This window comes from Taudactylus pleione, unplaced genomic scaffold, assembly GCF_031769625.1.
Source record: "Taudactylus pleione unplaced genomic scaffold, aTauple2 ptg000054l, whole genome shotgun sequence".
Taxonomy (NCBI): Eukaryota; Metazoa; Chordata; class Amphibia; order Anura; family Myobatrachidae; genus Taudactylus; species Taudactylus pleione.
In genome coordinates, this window is record NW_028284456.1 from 7,108,138 (window position 1) to 7,122,936 (window position 14,799).

The 14,799-nt window shown below is 41.9% G+C and overlaps 1 protein-coding gene across 2 annotated transcripts in view; it reads right to left on the bottom strand.

The window, feature by feature from the left end:
• The window catches only part of PDE1C (phosphodiesterase 1C), a 648,265-nt gene that overhangs the window by 167,026 nt on the left and 466,440 nt on the right, over positions 1-14,799 (bottom strand). The gene's annotated exons all lie outside the window — the stretch shown is intronic.

Below are 14,799 nucleotides of genomic sequence, written 5' to 3' on the forward strand. Positions count from 1 at the left end.
GATGCGCACTCCCGCGGTTGATAAATTGAATCTTTCATCTCTCCAACATGTTGGTCAATTATCGCATATCGCTGCCAGATATTAGCAATATCGTGCAGTTTATATGCGGTAAACCACGAACGATGAAAGATATTAGCAGCAGCTACAGAGCGATGCAGAGAAAAAAATCCACTCCCTGAATGATGTCATGAATTTTCAAGGGATATCTTTTGTCTTTCATCGCTCCGAAAAACATCTGCTAATGGATAGACCCCTTAAGAAAGAGCAAGTGACTGTGCATCTTGGTAACACCATGCTGTGCTGCAGGTGGGGAAGATGTAATATGTGCAGAGAGATTTAGATTTGGGAGGGGTGTGTCCAAACTGATCTAAACTGCAGTGTAAAATAAAGCTGTCCAGCATTTGTGGGCTACATTCAACAGCAGCCAGTATTTACCCTGCATGCAAAAAAAAAATCTGTATTTGCACCCGATGAATCGCAACATGGTTTGTCCAGGTGTACAGTTACTTGTTCTATCTTACTCTATTCCCAAATCTGAATCAGGCCCTTTATGCCTTTTGCACATACTACTGAACTAAAACTAATATACAGAGTTTAGAAAGGTAAGGTGTTCAGTGATAACTCAGGGTGCTAAGACCACAGGTCTGTAGAAGTCTTGTCTGACTTCTCCTGAACATACCCTGCTTCTAGTACCCCGATTCTTAGCCTCCTTTTAATTTGTGATCTGACTTTTTTTTATTAATCATCAAGCAAACACGTTTTTAGTCAGCTTTATAATATGATTGACTAAAGAATCATTTCTTAGCTTTATAAATTGGTGTTATTAGCAAACAGGCAGCAGTGTCACCGAGTAAGTTGAGTACACCCAAGTACAGGCTAGCCCAGGAGGCTGCCAGAAGATAACCAGCAAGCTATAACAATAAATAAAAGCATAGGCTCTTACCCAAAACCTAAGTTGAACTTATATAGAACACTTGACACTTTTTTCATAAGCCATAACAATAGTAGATAAAACAATCTTACATCACACACTCACAAAAGAAGCATATTTTTACCTTTTTCCCAGATTGCTGCTATACATCCTGTGACTCACTCTTACACTGCAGCCATTCACTGGCCATCCTGCTCCCGGGCTACAGGAGGAAGTGCGAAGTGATTGGTCTGATCCTGTGCGCTGTCTCCTTTACACAGCTGAGGTTTTATTAAGAACATGCAACAACATTCCCCCACAATGCATTTCTATATGCGCAAATCATCTACCTGCATGATGCAAAGTGCAAACATGACAAGATGCCCATATTCTGGTATTTAGACATTTTCCCACAACATCAGTCTGTACCTGCTTAGGCAGCATTATGGCCCAGTTGGAAATATCCATGGTGGAAATAGTAAAAAGTTAAATTACCTGCCTATTAAAACATTAGAACTGCCCCTTTTTGTATTATAATTGGTCATATTCCACTTAAAAGGTTGCTTGTTTCAGCCTCAATCATGTTTTTAATTAACCAAATGAGGTGCATTTGAGGCTGGCTTTATTGCATGTGTCAATTATTTTATTACCTGGGTGTTTCAATTAAATTAATAGTACTCAAAAAAGACAGAAAAAATAAAACTAACTGAAAACCCTGCAGTGTAAACGGGTAACCCGGGACTTCTGGGTTTCTCGGCACTTGGAGATGCCGGGAGTGCCGGGAGAAGTGGTCCACGTGCAGTGTGAACGGTGCAGATGGTCGCGATTGTTCTGATAGCGATCCCAGGCTGCGACCACAGCAGCACCGGGATCACGCTGATGCAGCAAGGGGGTGTCTGATATCTCCTTCTGCATTTGCATTTTAAATGGACGGAATTACACAGCCACTTGTGTGCGGCTGTACAATACTGTCCATCTCTGAATCAGGCCCTGTGTCCCAAATCTCGGGTCAGATCCGGGACATAGGTGGAAAAAGTATTAGTAAGCAGTGATCCTGCAATATAAAGGAATGGGAAAGTATCCTGTGTCTTACTCATAGCTAAAATGTAGCACACATGGGACATGACAAGGCATGACGTTACACCTGGGGGGCAGGGCCGCTGGCTCTGGGAAGTAAAGCACTAACCGGAGCTTTACTTGAATGCTTTGGGCGACTCTGCAGTAGCGATAATGGTTGCATGGTGCTGTTCCAAGTACCCTGCAAGCCACATGTGACCTATTTGATGGCACAGGTCGCACACCCCTAGTTACAGCCCTGATTAGGGTAGCATTCACTGGTTGTATCATTAGACTTTAGTGCTTGAAACGCACAAGAAAACAAAGACGTGTGAATAACTTTGTTCCCAGTTTTAGAAAATTATCATTAATAATTGTTGTTCCTTAATTTCAGATCACAAGAGAGGAAGATATACAAAAACAGAATATTAAATAGACATTAATACATTTGTGTCCTATGCTTTAGATTACAATACATATAATATATAGTTTGTGTTACAATCACAATGCTATTCTGTATTTAACACCAATTAGCAACTGATTCAAATTGCATCCGTAATATATAAGTAAAATATAATCGTCCCTGTTGGAGTATTATTAATTCTAATTTCCTCCTTCATCAATACATAATTAATACTTACTAAAAGCGTATTGGGAGTCCTTAAGGTGTGTACACACGGTACGATTAAAATGCTCGATATGAGCGATAACGATATCGATCATATTTATATCGTTCATATCGTGCATTTTTCGGTGCCACCAACCCACCAACAACCTGCAATGCTCGGGCACGTATGGACGATAAAGATATCATCCATCGACCGTGCATGCAGGCCACCCTGGTCGATATCGACCAGGTTACTATAGGGACCTGGCCATCGTTGGTGGGTTGGTGGTATGCTGGATGATCGATATCGATCATCCAGCACACCCGGGAGATCATTCAGCGATATCGTTATCGCTGACGGTCGTCCAATGTGTATGCACCATTACCTTCGGATTAGCCACATAGATGCTGCAGTTTTGCAGAGAGTTTTGGTTTGACCATTAATAATAGATACTGTAGAACATGAAATAATGATATAGAACAGTGTCAGACTGGGGTATGAAGGGCATGGGCCACCGGCGATTGCCCATGCTTAAGTGGTGTGGCCATCTACAACAGTGGCTTGGTTAGCCATTAGAAAGGACAGAGCCTGCAGCCAACATGGCTACTACAGTCCATGGTCTGGTCCCCTTTTAGTTTACACAGACAGTGCATGAAGTATAATGTACCAGGTTGATAACAGCAGTACACTTTAGTCGTAGGATAGCTGTAAAATGTAACATATGTATAACAATAATGCATAGATGGTGATCCTGTCTATATATACCAAAATAATGCACTGCACATGTGATAGAGGACCAATCCATGACCCCAATGAAACCTGTTATAGTATTAAAGGCCAAATACCTTCCACTGTACAAAAAAAACAACTTCTATTATCTAAGTTCTCAGAAAATACTTTACAACTACATTCATAGTTTGCAATATGCTGTATTTAAAGTTTTATTTTTACACAAAAAACTGTTAACATAACCGATAATTTTGATTGGCAGAAGGGCAAATCTTGGTGTAGTTTACATTGAAACAAACCAAGCACCAAAGTACATCAATAGTCCTGCTTCACCAGGTAACCAAGAAGAGGGGAAGGGGCCTCCAGACAGTGGGGCCCACTGTGGGCCAGTCCGACCCTGACATAGAACATTATAAAATGTATGTAATTTAAGATTATCAGCAGACCAAAAAAAAGAAACATCTTTATTTATACTAAATAAAATAAAATATTTATACTAAATAAAATAAACAAATGAATTGGATTCAAAAATCCAATATGATTCTCGTTTGGAAAATCTTAATTCCCTATTTCCTCCTCTATGGATCCTTTATTCCTTATTGTATTTTTTTAAAAAGTGCTAGGAGATGCTATGGTTCTGGAACCCGTTTTATATTTTTCTAAGATACTCCTGAAACCTGATTTTCAGTTGTTGGTTTGTTATGTAAATAAGATAATTGACATCTTATAATTAGCTGAGCGCTGCATAGGCACGAAGCATATAAGTGTCCTAATTTTTTGTGATTGGTTAAAAGGTTGGGAACCTGTTGCTAGGTAGATTAGTTGGTTTGTTTGATAGTGACGGCCATAGGATTTAGCCTATGTATGGTTTTTAGGGCGTATACCTTAAAGTAACTATGTAAGGAAGGATTTGAATAGGGTTCAGCCTCTTTGCAGTTTGGAAGTCAGGCTGAGTAGAATCTGTGTCAGATATCTGTTACCTCAGGAATTTTCACTGTATTAAAAACCTTTCTTGTCTTTCTTAAAATCCGTCTTAGCTTCATTAAATCCATTATTCCTTCCCCACTCTATCTCTGAATCATCTTTTATTCCTTTAATTGTCTCACTCCATTATTTTCTTTCCCCACCCCTTTTCACTAATTCTTATTCTCATTTCTTATCTTTTAACTGTTTTCTTGCTCTCCTTTATTGATATTGTTCCCCCTCCACTATTTTTCCCCGCCGCTTGCTCTGCCCAGCGCCCCCCCATTGTTCCCCGCCTCTTGCTCTGCCCAGCGTCCCAAACGGTCCGCTCCCCCACCCCAGCGCCTTGCAGACGCGGCCCGCCCGCTGGCGTTCGTCGGCTTCTGCCCACCCTGTCTGAGCGGGGGCTTGCAGCCGGTGGCGCCATCCCATCGCTCCGAGGATGCAGCCAGCTCGCCGGCGCCCTCCGCCTCCCGCCCCCCCCTGTGCGGGTGAAAGTTCTCCCGTCTCTGGGGAACTATGCAGCGGTGCCCCTTTACAGCGCGCGGCTTCTCCCGCGCTGGCTGCATCCCCCTCTCAGCAGCCTCCGCCTGACCTCCCCGCATCACGAGTGATGAATGCGGGGCAGGCTGTTCTTTCAGACGCGAACGCCGGGGACTGGGCATCCCCGGCTGCGTCCTTATATATTCCGAGGGGGTTATCAGTTTTAGAAGCAGCAGGCCTCTGTGCAGAGGTCGCATTAACCCCCACAGTAGGGCATATATGGCAACCCCTGCTGCAAGTGCTGCAGGGGTTAATACAGCTGCCGCCATTTTAGGAATGAGTCTTGGGTCTCAAGCTGCAGACTCCATTTTAGATGGAGCAGCAGCGCCACCTGCTGCCCACACAGGATTTATGCAGGTTGTTAGTTCGCACAGCTCACTTGCGACAGTTAATTTGCAAGCCCAGCCTTTAGCATTAGGGCACCTAACACTTGGTTGCTTATGCTCTGTTGCTTATCTGGGTGATATGGTCACTAATGTAGCAATATATATTATCCATGTCCTGTATTGTATTGTTCTGTAAGTCACTTGTATACAATTTGTTTTTGTACTTTGTAAGGCGCTGCGGAACACTTGTGGCGCCATATAAATAAATGATAATAATAATAATAATAATAATTAGGGACACATAGGTCCATGGCTGCTAGCGCATTCTCTGCAGGTTTTCCTGGTTTACAGGTTTGTCCAGCCAACGTCCCATGCCAGCAATATTTTCATTTGACAGCGTCCCCGCATGTCACCTCAAACCTTCCTGCAGTAGTATCCTCCCCTGCTGCCGTGCAGTCCACCTGGTCGTCGGGCTCACAGCTGAATTTTATGCCCAGCCCCAATTTCATGCCTTTTTCCGCGCCATTACAAGTAAACCCCCCGCCGGTATCAATGTTTTAGACAAACACCATATTGGCAGCCAGCTTTTTCATCCATACAACAACCCACAGGCCATTTCACGTACCCCTGGCAAGAAGGCCACGTGCCGCCGGGCCTTTGGTTTCCTGGTTACACACCGGCGAATAGCACGCCTGTTGCTAACCCCTTCACCCGCCGCCCCACCCCCTCAACATGCTACCTCTACCAGAAGTGTGCCCCTTTTACCTCCAGCCCCCCCAGTCCCTGCTGGCACAGAACCCCCCCTTCCCCCCACTCCTGCTGCAGAATTTGCAATTTCTGACATTTTAACGAACACTGTCTCTGGTTCTGAGGTAGCTAGCACTTCAGCTATGGATGTAGCACCAATGGAAGTTGTACGAAGGAAGAGACAAGCAGCAAGCGAGCAAAGGGTTTTAACCGGGGAGTCGTCCAGTTCGGTGACAGCAGCCAACGCAGACGCGGTGGAGATTCCTGGACCATCTGGATCTGGTGAGCATGCGGTTTTTAATATGTCCTCTGTCAGTTCTTCATCTCCATCGTCAACCAGTAGCGAATCCTCCGGTTCGCCTAAGCGCCCGCGAAAGTTAGCCAAGTTAATTGCGCACCGCTTAGCTAAAAAAGCAGCAAAACAGAAGGATAAGGCAGTGGCGGTACCTTCTTCAGAGCCGGCAAATTTTTCAGAGATGGTGCATTGCGCAAATACAGCTGTAACTAGGGGTTTACGAAAAAGAATGAAGGAAAAGATTAAAAAGGGGAAGTATGTAGACGTGTTTACACTTACGGATGAGATGAAGAGGGATTTTGAAAAGGCTAAAAAGGCAGGAGGCATAGGTGAAAACGCTTTTCGGAGTTTTCATCACTGGTTAACGGGTTTATTCGTTTTTTCAGTATCTTATCTTGAAACAAGGCCCAACGAGCATCCCAACATTTTGAAATATCTATTTTTGGTCCACGAAATGTTCATAAAGTCGAGGGGTTATGTTTGGAGGGAATACGACGAATAATTTCGTAAAAAACAGGATGGATACACGACCATGCCTTTAGGATTTAAAGATGTAGAGGTTTGGTTAGAAGTAACGCAGCAGAGCAAAAACACGTTTGAGGGCCAAGATAAAAATACACACACACGGCTAAGGCAGGGCCTGGGTACGTAGCTAGGGGGAAATGTTTTGCATACAATGACTCTAAATGTCACAGGGGCACGAGTTGTCGTTTTCGATACTCATGTAGAATTTGTGGAGCAGGTCACCCAGCAAGAGACTGTAAGTCGTCAGCAAGGGAAGGTCAATCCGAACGCGTACAGGCAGTGGAGGTAGTAAGTAAGGCGTCATCCCCAGTGGTTCTTTCAGAATTGAACAAATTGTTGGCAAGATATCCCAAGTATAAAGATGCTAAATTTTTGCGGGCAGGTTTTAGTTCAGGCTTCAGTTTGCCCATTGTTGATGCGGTACACGTGGTAGCACGCAGGAATTTAAGGTCTGCAAGGGAGTTACCTCAGGTGGTGAAGCAGAAAGTGGAAGCGGAAATCAATTTGGGCTGGATGAGCGGTCCTTTCTTATCTGAACCGTTACCCGGTTTGTGCATTTCCCCTTTGGGGGGTGGTGCCCAATAAAGTTCCGGGGAAATTCCGCTTAATCCAACATTTGTCTCACCCCCAGGGGAACTCTATTAATGACGCCATTCCTGACGAGTATTGTAGGGTTCGCTACCAGTTATTTGAGGAAGCCCTTGATTTGATTAGGTTTTTTGGCTCCGGGGCATTGATGGTGAAATTGGACATCGAGTCCACTTTTCGTCTTCTTCCGCTTCACCCCAATTCCTTGAGGTACATGGGTTTTAAATTGGATGGCCTTTTTTACTTAGATAAGTGTTTACCCATGGGTTGCTCTGTCTCTTGTGCATATTTTGAGAAATTCAGCACGTTTTTGGATTGGTGCATCCAAGCGAGCACTGGTCACACCGGCATAGCACACTACTTGGACGATAGAGGTAGACACAGAAGTAGGTTGTTGTCGCATTCCGGCGGACAAGGTCCGGAAGCTGTTGGCCCAGATAGATGAATGCTTGAGCAAGGAGAGGGTGGGACTGCGTCAGGTTCAGTCCCTCCTCGGCTCCTTCAATTTTGCCTGTAGAGTAATTCCACTGGGGAAAGTTTTTTGTAGGAAGCTGGAGAGGGCAACTGCAGGAGTGGTCTAGCCACATCATACCATGAGATTGTCTAAAGAGATGACGGACGACTTACGGGTGTGGTCCTCGTTCTTGATTCATTTCAATTTGGAACTGATCTGGACTTCCAGGCCGGTCTCAAATTCGGTCATTCAGTTGTTCACTTATGCGGCTGGTTCTTCAGGTTTCGGAACTTTTTTCCAGGGGGAATGGTGTGCTGCCCCTTGGCCTCCATCTTGGTTTTCACGTGGTTTCACGGCCAACTTGCTTTTGTTGGAATTGTTTCCAATAATTGTGGCTGTGGAGCTGTGGGCAAAAAGATTGTCGAATCAGAGCATTGTCTTTCGGTGCGAAAATTTAGGAGTGGTTCATGTGGTTAATAACCAGCGTTCTTCATCATCACAGGCACTGCGGCTTTTACGCCACCTTGTTTTGAAGTGTCTACAGTTTAATATTAATTTTATTGCCAAACATGTCCCAGGAGTTGACAATGGGATAGCAGATGCTTTATCCCGTTTCAACTTCGATAAGTTTAGAAAATTGGTGCCAGGAGCTGAACCCTATGGATAAACGTGTCCTCTGTGTAACGTGTAATCTGGCAGATTATCGATCAGGCATAGCGGAATTTGCACGGAAATCCTTGGCGGAAATCTACACTGCGAACTTATTCGTCTGCTTGGTACAAGTGGGAGGCTTTTTGTCGTAGTCGCCAGCAGGAGGGTAAGTCAGCGGAGGATTGTTTGATGGAGTTTGTTTGGGGACACTATAGTCAAGGGAGGTTAAAATCTTCCATGGCTACAGCTTTGGCAGGAATTTCCTTTTTTGCTAAGCTTAATCAGGTTCCTGATCCCACTAAATCATTTGTTTTGTCAAGGGCACTTAAGGGGTGGGCTAAAGAGAGGCCATCGCCGGCAGATTCGTGTAGGCCCATTGATTTGGGTTTGTTAAAAGATTTGTTAGAAATCCTTAGGTCGGTAGCGGATTCAAGGTTCGAGACAGCACTATTTCAAGTGGCTTTTTCTTTTGCTTTCTTCGGGGCCTTTAGAATTAGTGAGCTAGTGGCATCAAGTAAACGTTCCAGGGATACTGGTTTATTATTTAAAAATGTTGTAGTAAAGGATGAGGCGGTTCTCTGTAAGATCCCTAGCTCTAAAACTGATCAAATGGGAAAGGGACGTTAGTTGTCTATTAAAAGTAATGTAGTAGCTGATATTTGCCCATTGAGATTAGCTAAGAATTACTTGCAGTCGCGGCCAGCAGTAAAGGGACAGTTGTTATTACATGCAGACTCTCTGCCCCTTCCGAAATTTAAATTTGCAGCAGTTTTTAAGCGATGTTTGGTTAAATTGGGATTGAAAAGTGAGGACTACGGCACCCACTCATTTCACATTGGAGCGGCTACTTGCGCAGCGGCCAGCAGTTTGCCAGCATCAGCCATCCAAGAGATGGGACGATGGAAGTCTTCGGCTTTTAAGTCCTATGTTCGTTTTGATAAGGTTTGAAGTTGCACCGGTTGGGCTAACCCATAAACGTTGCTTACCCGTCAATTTTTGAATGGCTAGCATTCAAAAAGTGGGGGTGTGAAGGGATTTTTATATTCCTCCGAGGGGGCCTAATTACAATTGGCTGAACTTCAAGGTCCACGGGAGGTTTTCGATTTTTCTCCTTCACTTGGGTTTTTTATCGTTCGTACTAACTCAGTTTTTGTATTGTTTCAGTTACTTGGTTTCTGGGTAAGGATACTGGATTTTAGGGATTCTTCTTTTACAGCATCCCATACGTCAACGGAGCAAGTGTGGATTGTAGGTCACTCCTACATATTTTGGGCTGAAAGGCATCCATTTGCTAGGAAAGCTTCATTGATGTTGCAAGGGCGTAGGGTCAGATGGATAGGGGTGCGTGGCTTAAGGTGGGCAGCGTTTTTGGAATTAATCTTCAAGAAAGAACATCTTTGGGGGAGACCAGGATGGTTAGTAGTGCACCTTGGAGGCAATAACATTGGGCAGGTAAAAGGTATTGATTTGATTTTGAAAGTGAAGGCGTACTTGGAAGAAGTGGCTTCACGCTTGCCAGATGCTCACGTTGTATGGTCAGAAATGATACCTAGATTTGTTTGGAGAGATTCCAGGGATCTGGTGGCCATAGACAAATGTAGAAAAAAGGTCAATGCTATTTTTAAGTATGTGTCTGCTTCGGGAGGAGTAGTTGTTAGACATCAGTTGTTGACGTTACAGAGTCCGCAATAGTTCAGATCGGACGGGGTGCATCTTTCTGACATTGGTGTAGAAGTTTTCCTCAAAGATATTTTTTCATTTCTTCGTTGATTAAGGACTAGGGGCATTTTTGGGTATAGGTTAGTTGAGGGAGGCGGGGCTGTGGTTTTTCAGAACCTAGCCGTGGCGGGAAGGGGCTACTAGCCAGTGGCCACACGTGGCATAAGTGGCGGTTGTGGGGCACTTATCCTTTTGAAAGACGGCGGGTATGTCCTACCCCTACGGGAGGACAGCGGGCATTTCCTTACGGAGCGTCCACACTGTGCCAGAGTAAAAGGTGGTGAGTTCTGCACAACGCAGGGTATGCCGTTATACAGGGGGGACGTTTTAGTCATCCCCCAATTTTTAAAGGTAGTCAATTGGGCTAGAGCTGGTGTGTGGTAGCGTCCTTCTTTGCCACCCTTATTATTTAAATTCAAATTAATTAAATAAATACCGTTTAATTTGAAACCAACGCAGTGGTGTCTTGTCGTTTTTTATTAGTTGTAAACTAGCTTAACGGGTTATATTTACAAGTGTTAATTGCAATAAATTAATGAACAGCTTATTGAAATAAATAGATTATAACTGTAGTATTTCAATACATTCATTTCTAACAGTGTATATTTTATATTGTTTTATATATTTATAAACCAAGCAGTTTGAACAAGTATAACTATAATTTTCGATGTCCTATTTAAAAAAATTTATAGAAAACATAATACAGTAGATTAAATGTTTTTCACAAGACAAGGGGCCAATGTCATCATAAAACAGATTTAATCATGTTACTGGAATACATGTACCTGGTAATGAAAGGGCTCACAGTATCAGAGTATACAACACTTTTCTTACCAGACTTTCTCGTCTTACATAAATATTCCTCATACACTATTATTATCACTACTCATCATTTGCTGGTTTATATAATGTACTAATAATTATATGAAAAATGTTACCTGTCTCCACTTTTAAACCAAAAATACAAATATTTAATTTTAATATTTTGTAATTAAATTTGAGGTTTAAATAATCCTTATTGAAATCATTCAGAATTTTCTCAACATCTGCCCCCATACCCTTCCAAACTATTGATAAATTATTCATATATACGTTGTAGACACAAATGCTATTGGAGTAAAACTTCCTAGTATAGAAGAAAACATGTTCCTAATGCACCATGGGCTAATGTTGGTTCCATTGGGACAATTTAGTTCTTAGCTGTCCCCTAGTCTGCAAAAAAAAATTACTACACTGAAATTAATCATGTGCAATAATTAACTGAATGGAATCTAATGTAAATGTAATTATATTGTTTTTTAATTTATTAAGATAATGAAACTAGTCCATGGGCATAATTGCTTCAGTTCAGCCTTTATTTCAGTGGTTCCCAAACTTTCTCTGTTTGTGGCACCCTTATTGTCTCCGAATTTTATTGTGGCACCCCTAATCCAAGGAATAGATTCAATTAGCATTAAGGTTCCATTGGAACTTCTCACACTAATGTAACACTAGCAAAAGCAACCAAGGTTCTCTTACAATAATAACCTCTTATGTGTGCAGGGTCACACATAGACATACACATACATAGATACATACATACACACACATACAGGCATGGTCACACATAAACATATACATATAGGCAGGGTCACACATGGCCACATACATACATACATACATACATAGTTACATACATACATACAGGCGGGGTCACACATACATACTCACAGCAGGAAAAAAGGAATGGAACTGCTGTTGCACTGTATCTCAACACCACCATGCCCTTCCATAATGCGGTTCTCCCCACATGGCCCCAGAGTTTTGTTCTCCCTACAGCCTGATAAAAAAAATCTTATAAGCCCCCATGGCTGCCTGGTCCATTTTCTAGATTATCCGGCCCTGCCCGGCACTCCTGTAAGTGCGCTGAGGCACCCCAGGGTGCCACAGCTCACAGTATGGGAAATAATGCTTTATTCAATAACGCAGATAGCTTCTGAAAATAGTTTTATGTAGTATCCCTGATGATATTAATAGCAGTTTAATTAATTGCATTGTTAAGTGTGCAATTTATATGATGGGTTGTGAGTTACCTCAGACAGGCAAAACCAAGAGATAATTCAAAATAAAATTCACGAGCATCATAGAAATTTCAAAAGCGAGTTCCAGTACGTCTGCTTATTACATTTTTTGATTTAAACAATAAAAATCCAACTACTGTACCTCTAAGTTCAAAGTGGTGGAGCAGGTTATATTAGGAATTAGTGTGGGAATATTATTTATATGCTTTTTTAGTATCATTGATCCAGCCATATTCTTTAAATAGAGTATAGAGCTTAGGGAAGCCACTCCACTGATGAAGTAAAATTGCACATTAGTTATGGTCCCCAATCTGTAACTGTCTAGAGGAAACAGGAAGCGATGTCAGACGCTGTGACCTTCCCTGTTTCATTTCAGCATGGACAGAGAACTCCTTGCATCACAGTGTGGATGATGAATAGCACATTATATCAATTAGCATTGATTCACAGGAGACATTTCTATATGATTGATATTATGTGATACAAGCAGGTATGTTTTTTTGTGTTAAATACACTTTACAAGTACTTTTAGCTTATAATTTAAACAATTTATCTTTTTACCAATCTATGTGTTTACATTACTCTGTTCACACTGTATGAATTTATATAGTAAGAGGTATATTTACTAAACAACAATTTTAATTGATTTCGATCGATTAAAAATCAATAAACATCGGTGTTGTGTTTCTGTGGGTTAAAGACTCATACACAGATGATAAATTGATAAATGATGATAAATTGAATGATATGGACGATAACAATATTGTTATCGTTCATAGAGTTCAATATCGCCCAGTGTGTATGCATGATATCGTGAACAGTGTGCGCTCCCACGAATTGTTAGCGATGTATATTTAATCGCCTGAACTTGCAGGGCAACCTGACGATATCGTCAGCTTGTGCATGTTCAGAGATGAGGGAGGGTGCCGTCACTGAATGATATCGTTAACTATATCGTTCAGTGTATGCTCAATGTCGTTCCCGACATTGAGCCTGGCAGTTCAAAGAAAACACTTATCGCTCATGGAGCATATAGTTAAGTGTGTATGTGGCTGTAAGCACACATTTACTAATGGTTAAAAAAAACAAATAAAAAAGTTAGTAAATGTGTGATTTAGCCCCAGAAACACAACATCGATGTTGATTGATCTTAAATTGATAAAAGACTATTAGAATCGACCTTTAGTAAATAAATTCCTTGGTGTATATGTAGCTCTGATTTTGTTTACTAGAATGTCTATCTTCACTCTGTGGACAAGAAAATACAAATAAATATTACAACACTTTTTACCCTATTTTCTCTGTTATTTCAGTTTTAAGAGACAGCTTGCCTTCCATTTAATACTGTATGTGCTGTCTGTGTGTCCATAGATTTATTCATTCTACTGTACATCCCAAAAACACAATATACAATATAGTTACAGGTCTGACAAAAGCTACAGACCAATGTATCTGGCATATATCATCTTAAAAACAGCAAATATGCCCACTCTGAGCCAGAGATGGGTTGGGCTGGTGTGGTGAGGACTTGGTATGCAGACATCCCAGCCATATTTGATTCTGACACACTATAATCACACCATGAAATCTTTCCATTCCAAAAGGTGCCCAATAGAGCTTATGTTACTCGATAACAACATAAACCAATGATTGAAGGAAAATAGGGGATATGCCCATAGTGTAGGTTTTCTAGAACCAATTTAATCCACGGTCTATTGAATTGTTACCATGATTCCAGAGGCAACTTTATTTGTTCATTTCCATTAGTAGCCCCCGGCCCCTCTAGCACATTCTCTTTAACCCTTAAGCTGGGTATACATAATATGATGTATTGTAGAATATATCGTTCCAACACACATCAGAACGATATATCTTACAGATCGTATAGTGTGTACGCCTGATCTGTCATTCAAATCAGTCATTCATCACGTTGTGTCATCTGGTGTTCTTCACGGCAGATGGGACAATGCAATGAATGACGCGGTGCTGATACATGAAGCATGTACAGTAATGATACACTGCACCGTTACATCGCAACGCACCGTTGTTGGGTTGCACCATCGTGTGTACCCACTCTACTGTAAACCCCCACCCCTAAAAAAAAAAGAAAACTATTCTGTGTGCTTTCCCCATCCCTCCTCTTCTGGAAACTATCAGGACAGACCTCTTGGATACAATATATGGGAGATGTAGCAAACCTTGGAGAAAGATAAAGTGGAGAGAGATAAAATACTAACCAATCTGCACCTAACTGTCATTTTACAGGCTGTGTTTGAAAAATTACAGTTAGGAGATGATTGGTTGGTAGTTTATCTCTCTTCACTTTATTTCTCCTCAAGGCTTTCTACATATCCCCCGATATATAGATAGGACAGCCACTCTCCCTGACAGGAGTCAAAAAATTCTGTAGATTCTATATACAATCTCTCGATGCAGTGACTAAGAGGTCTATGTACTAAGCCTTGGAGAGACACAAAGTGGACGGAGTTAAAATACTATCAGCTCCTACCTGTAATTTTTTAAACACAGCCTGTAAAGTGAGTTAGGAGCTGATTGGTTAGTACGTTATCTCCATCCACTTTATCTCTCTCCAAGGCTTAGTACATAGAGCCCTCAGTCTACTAT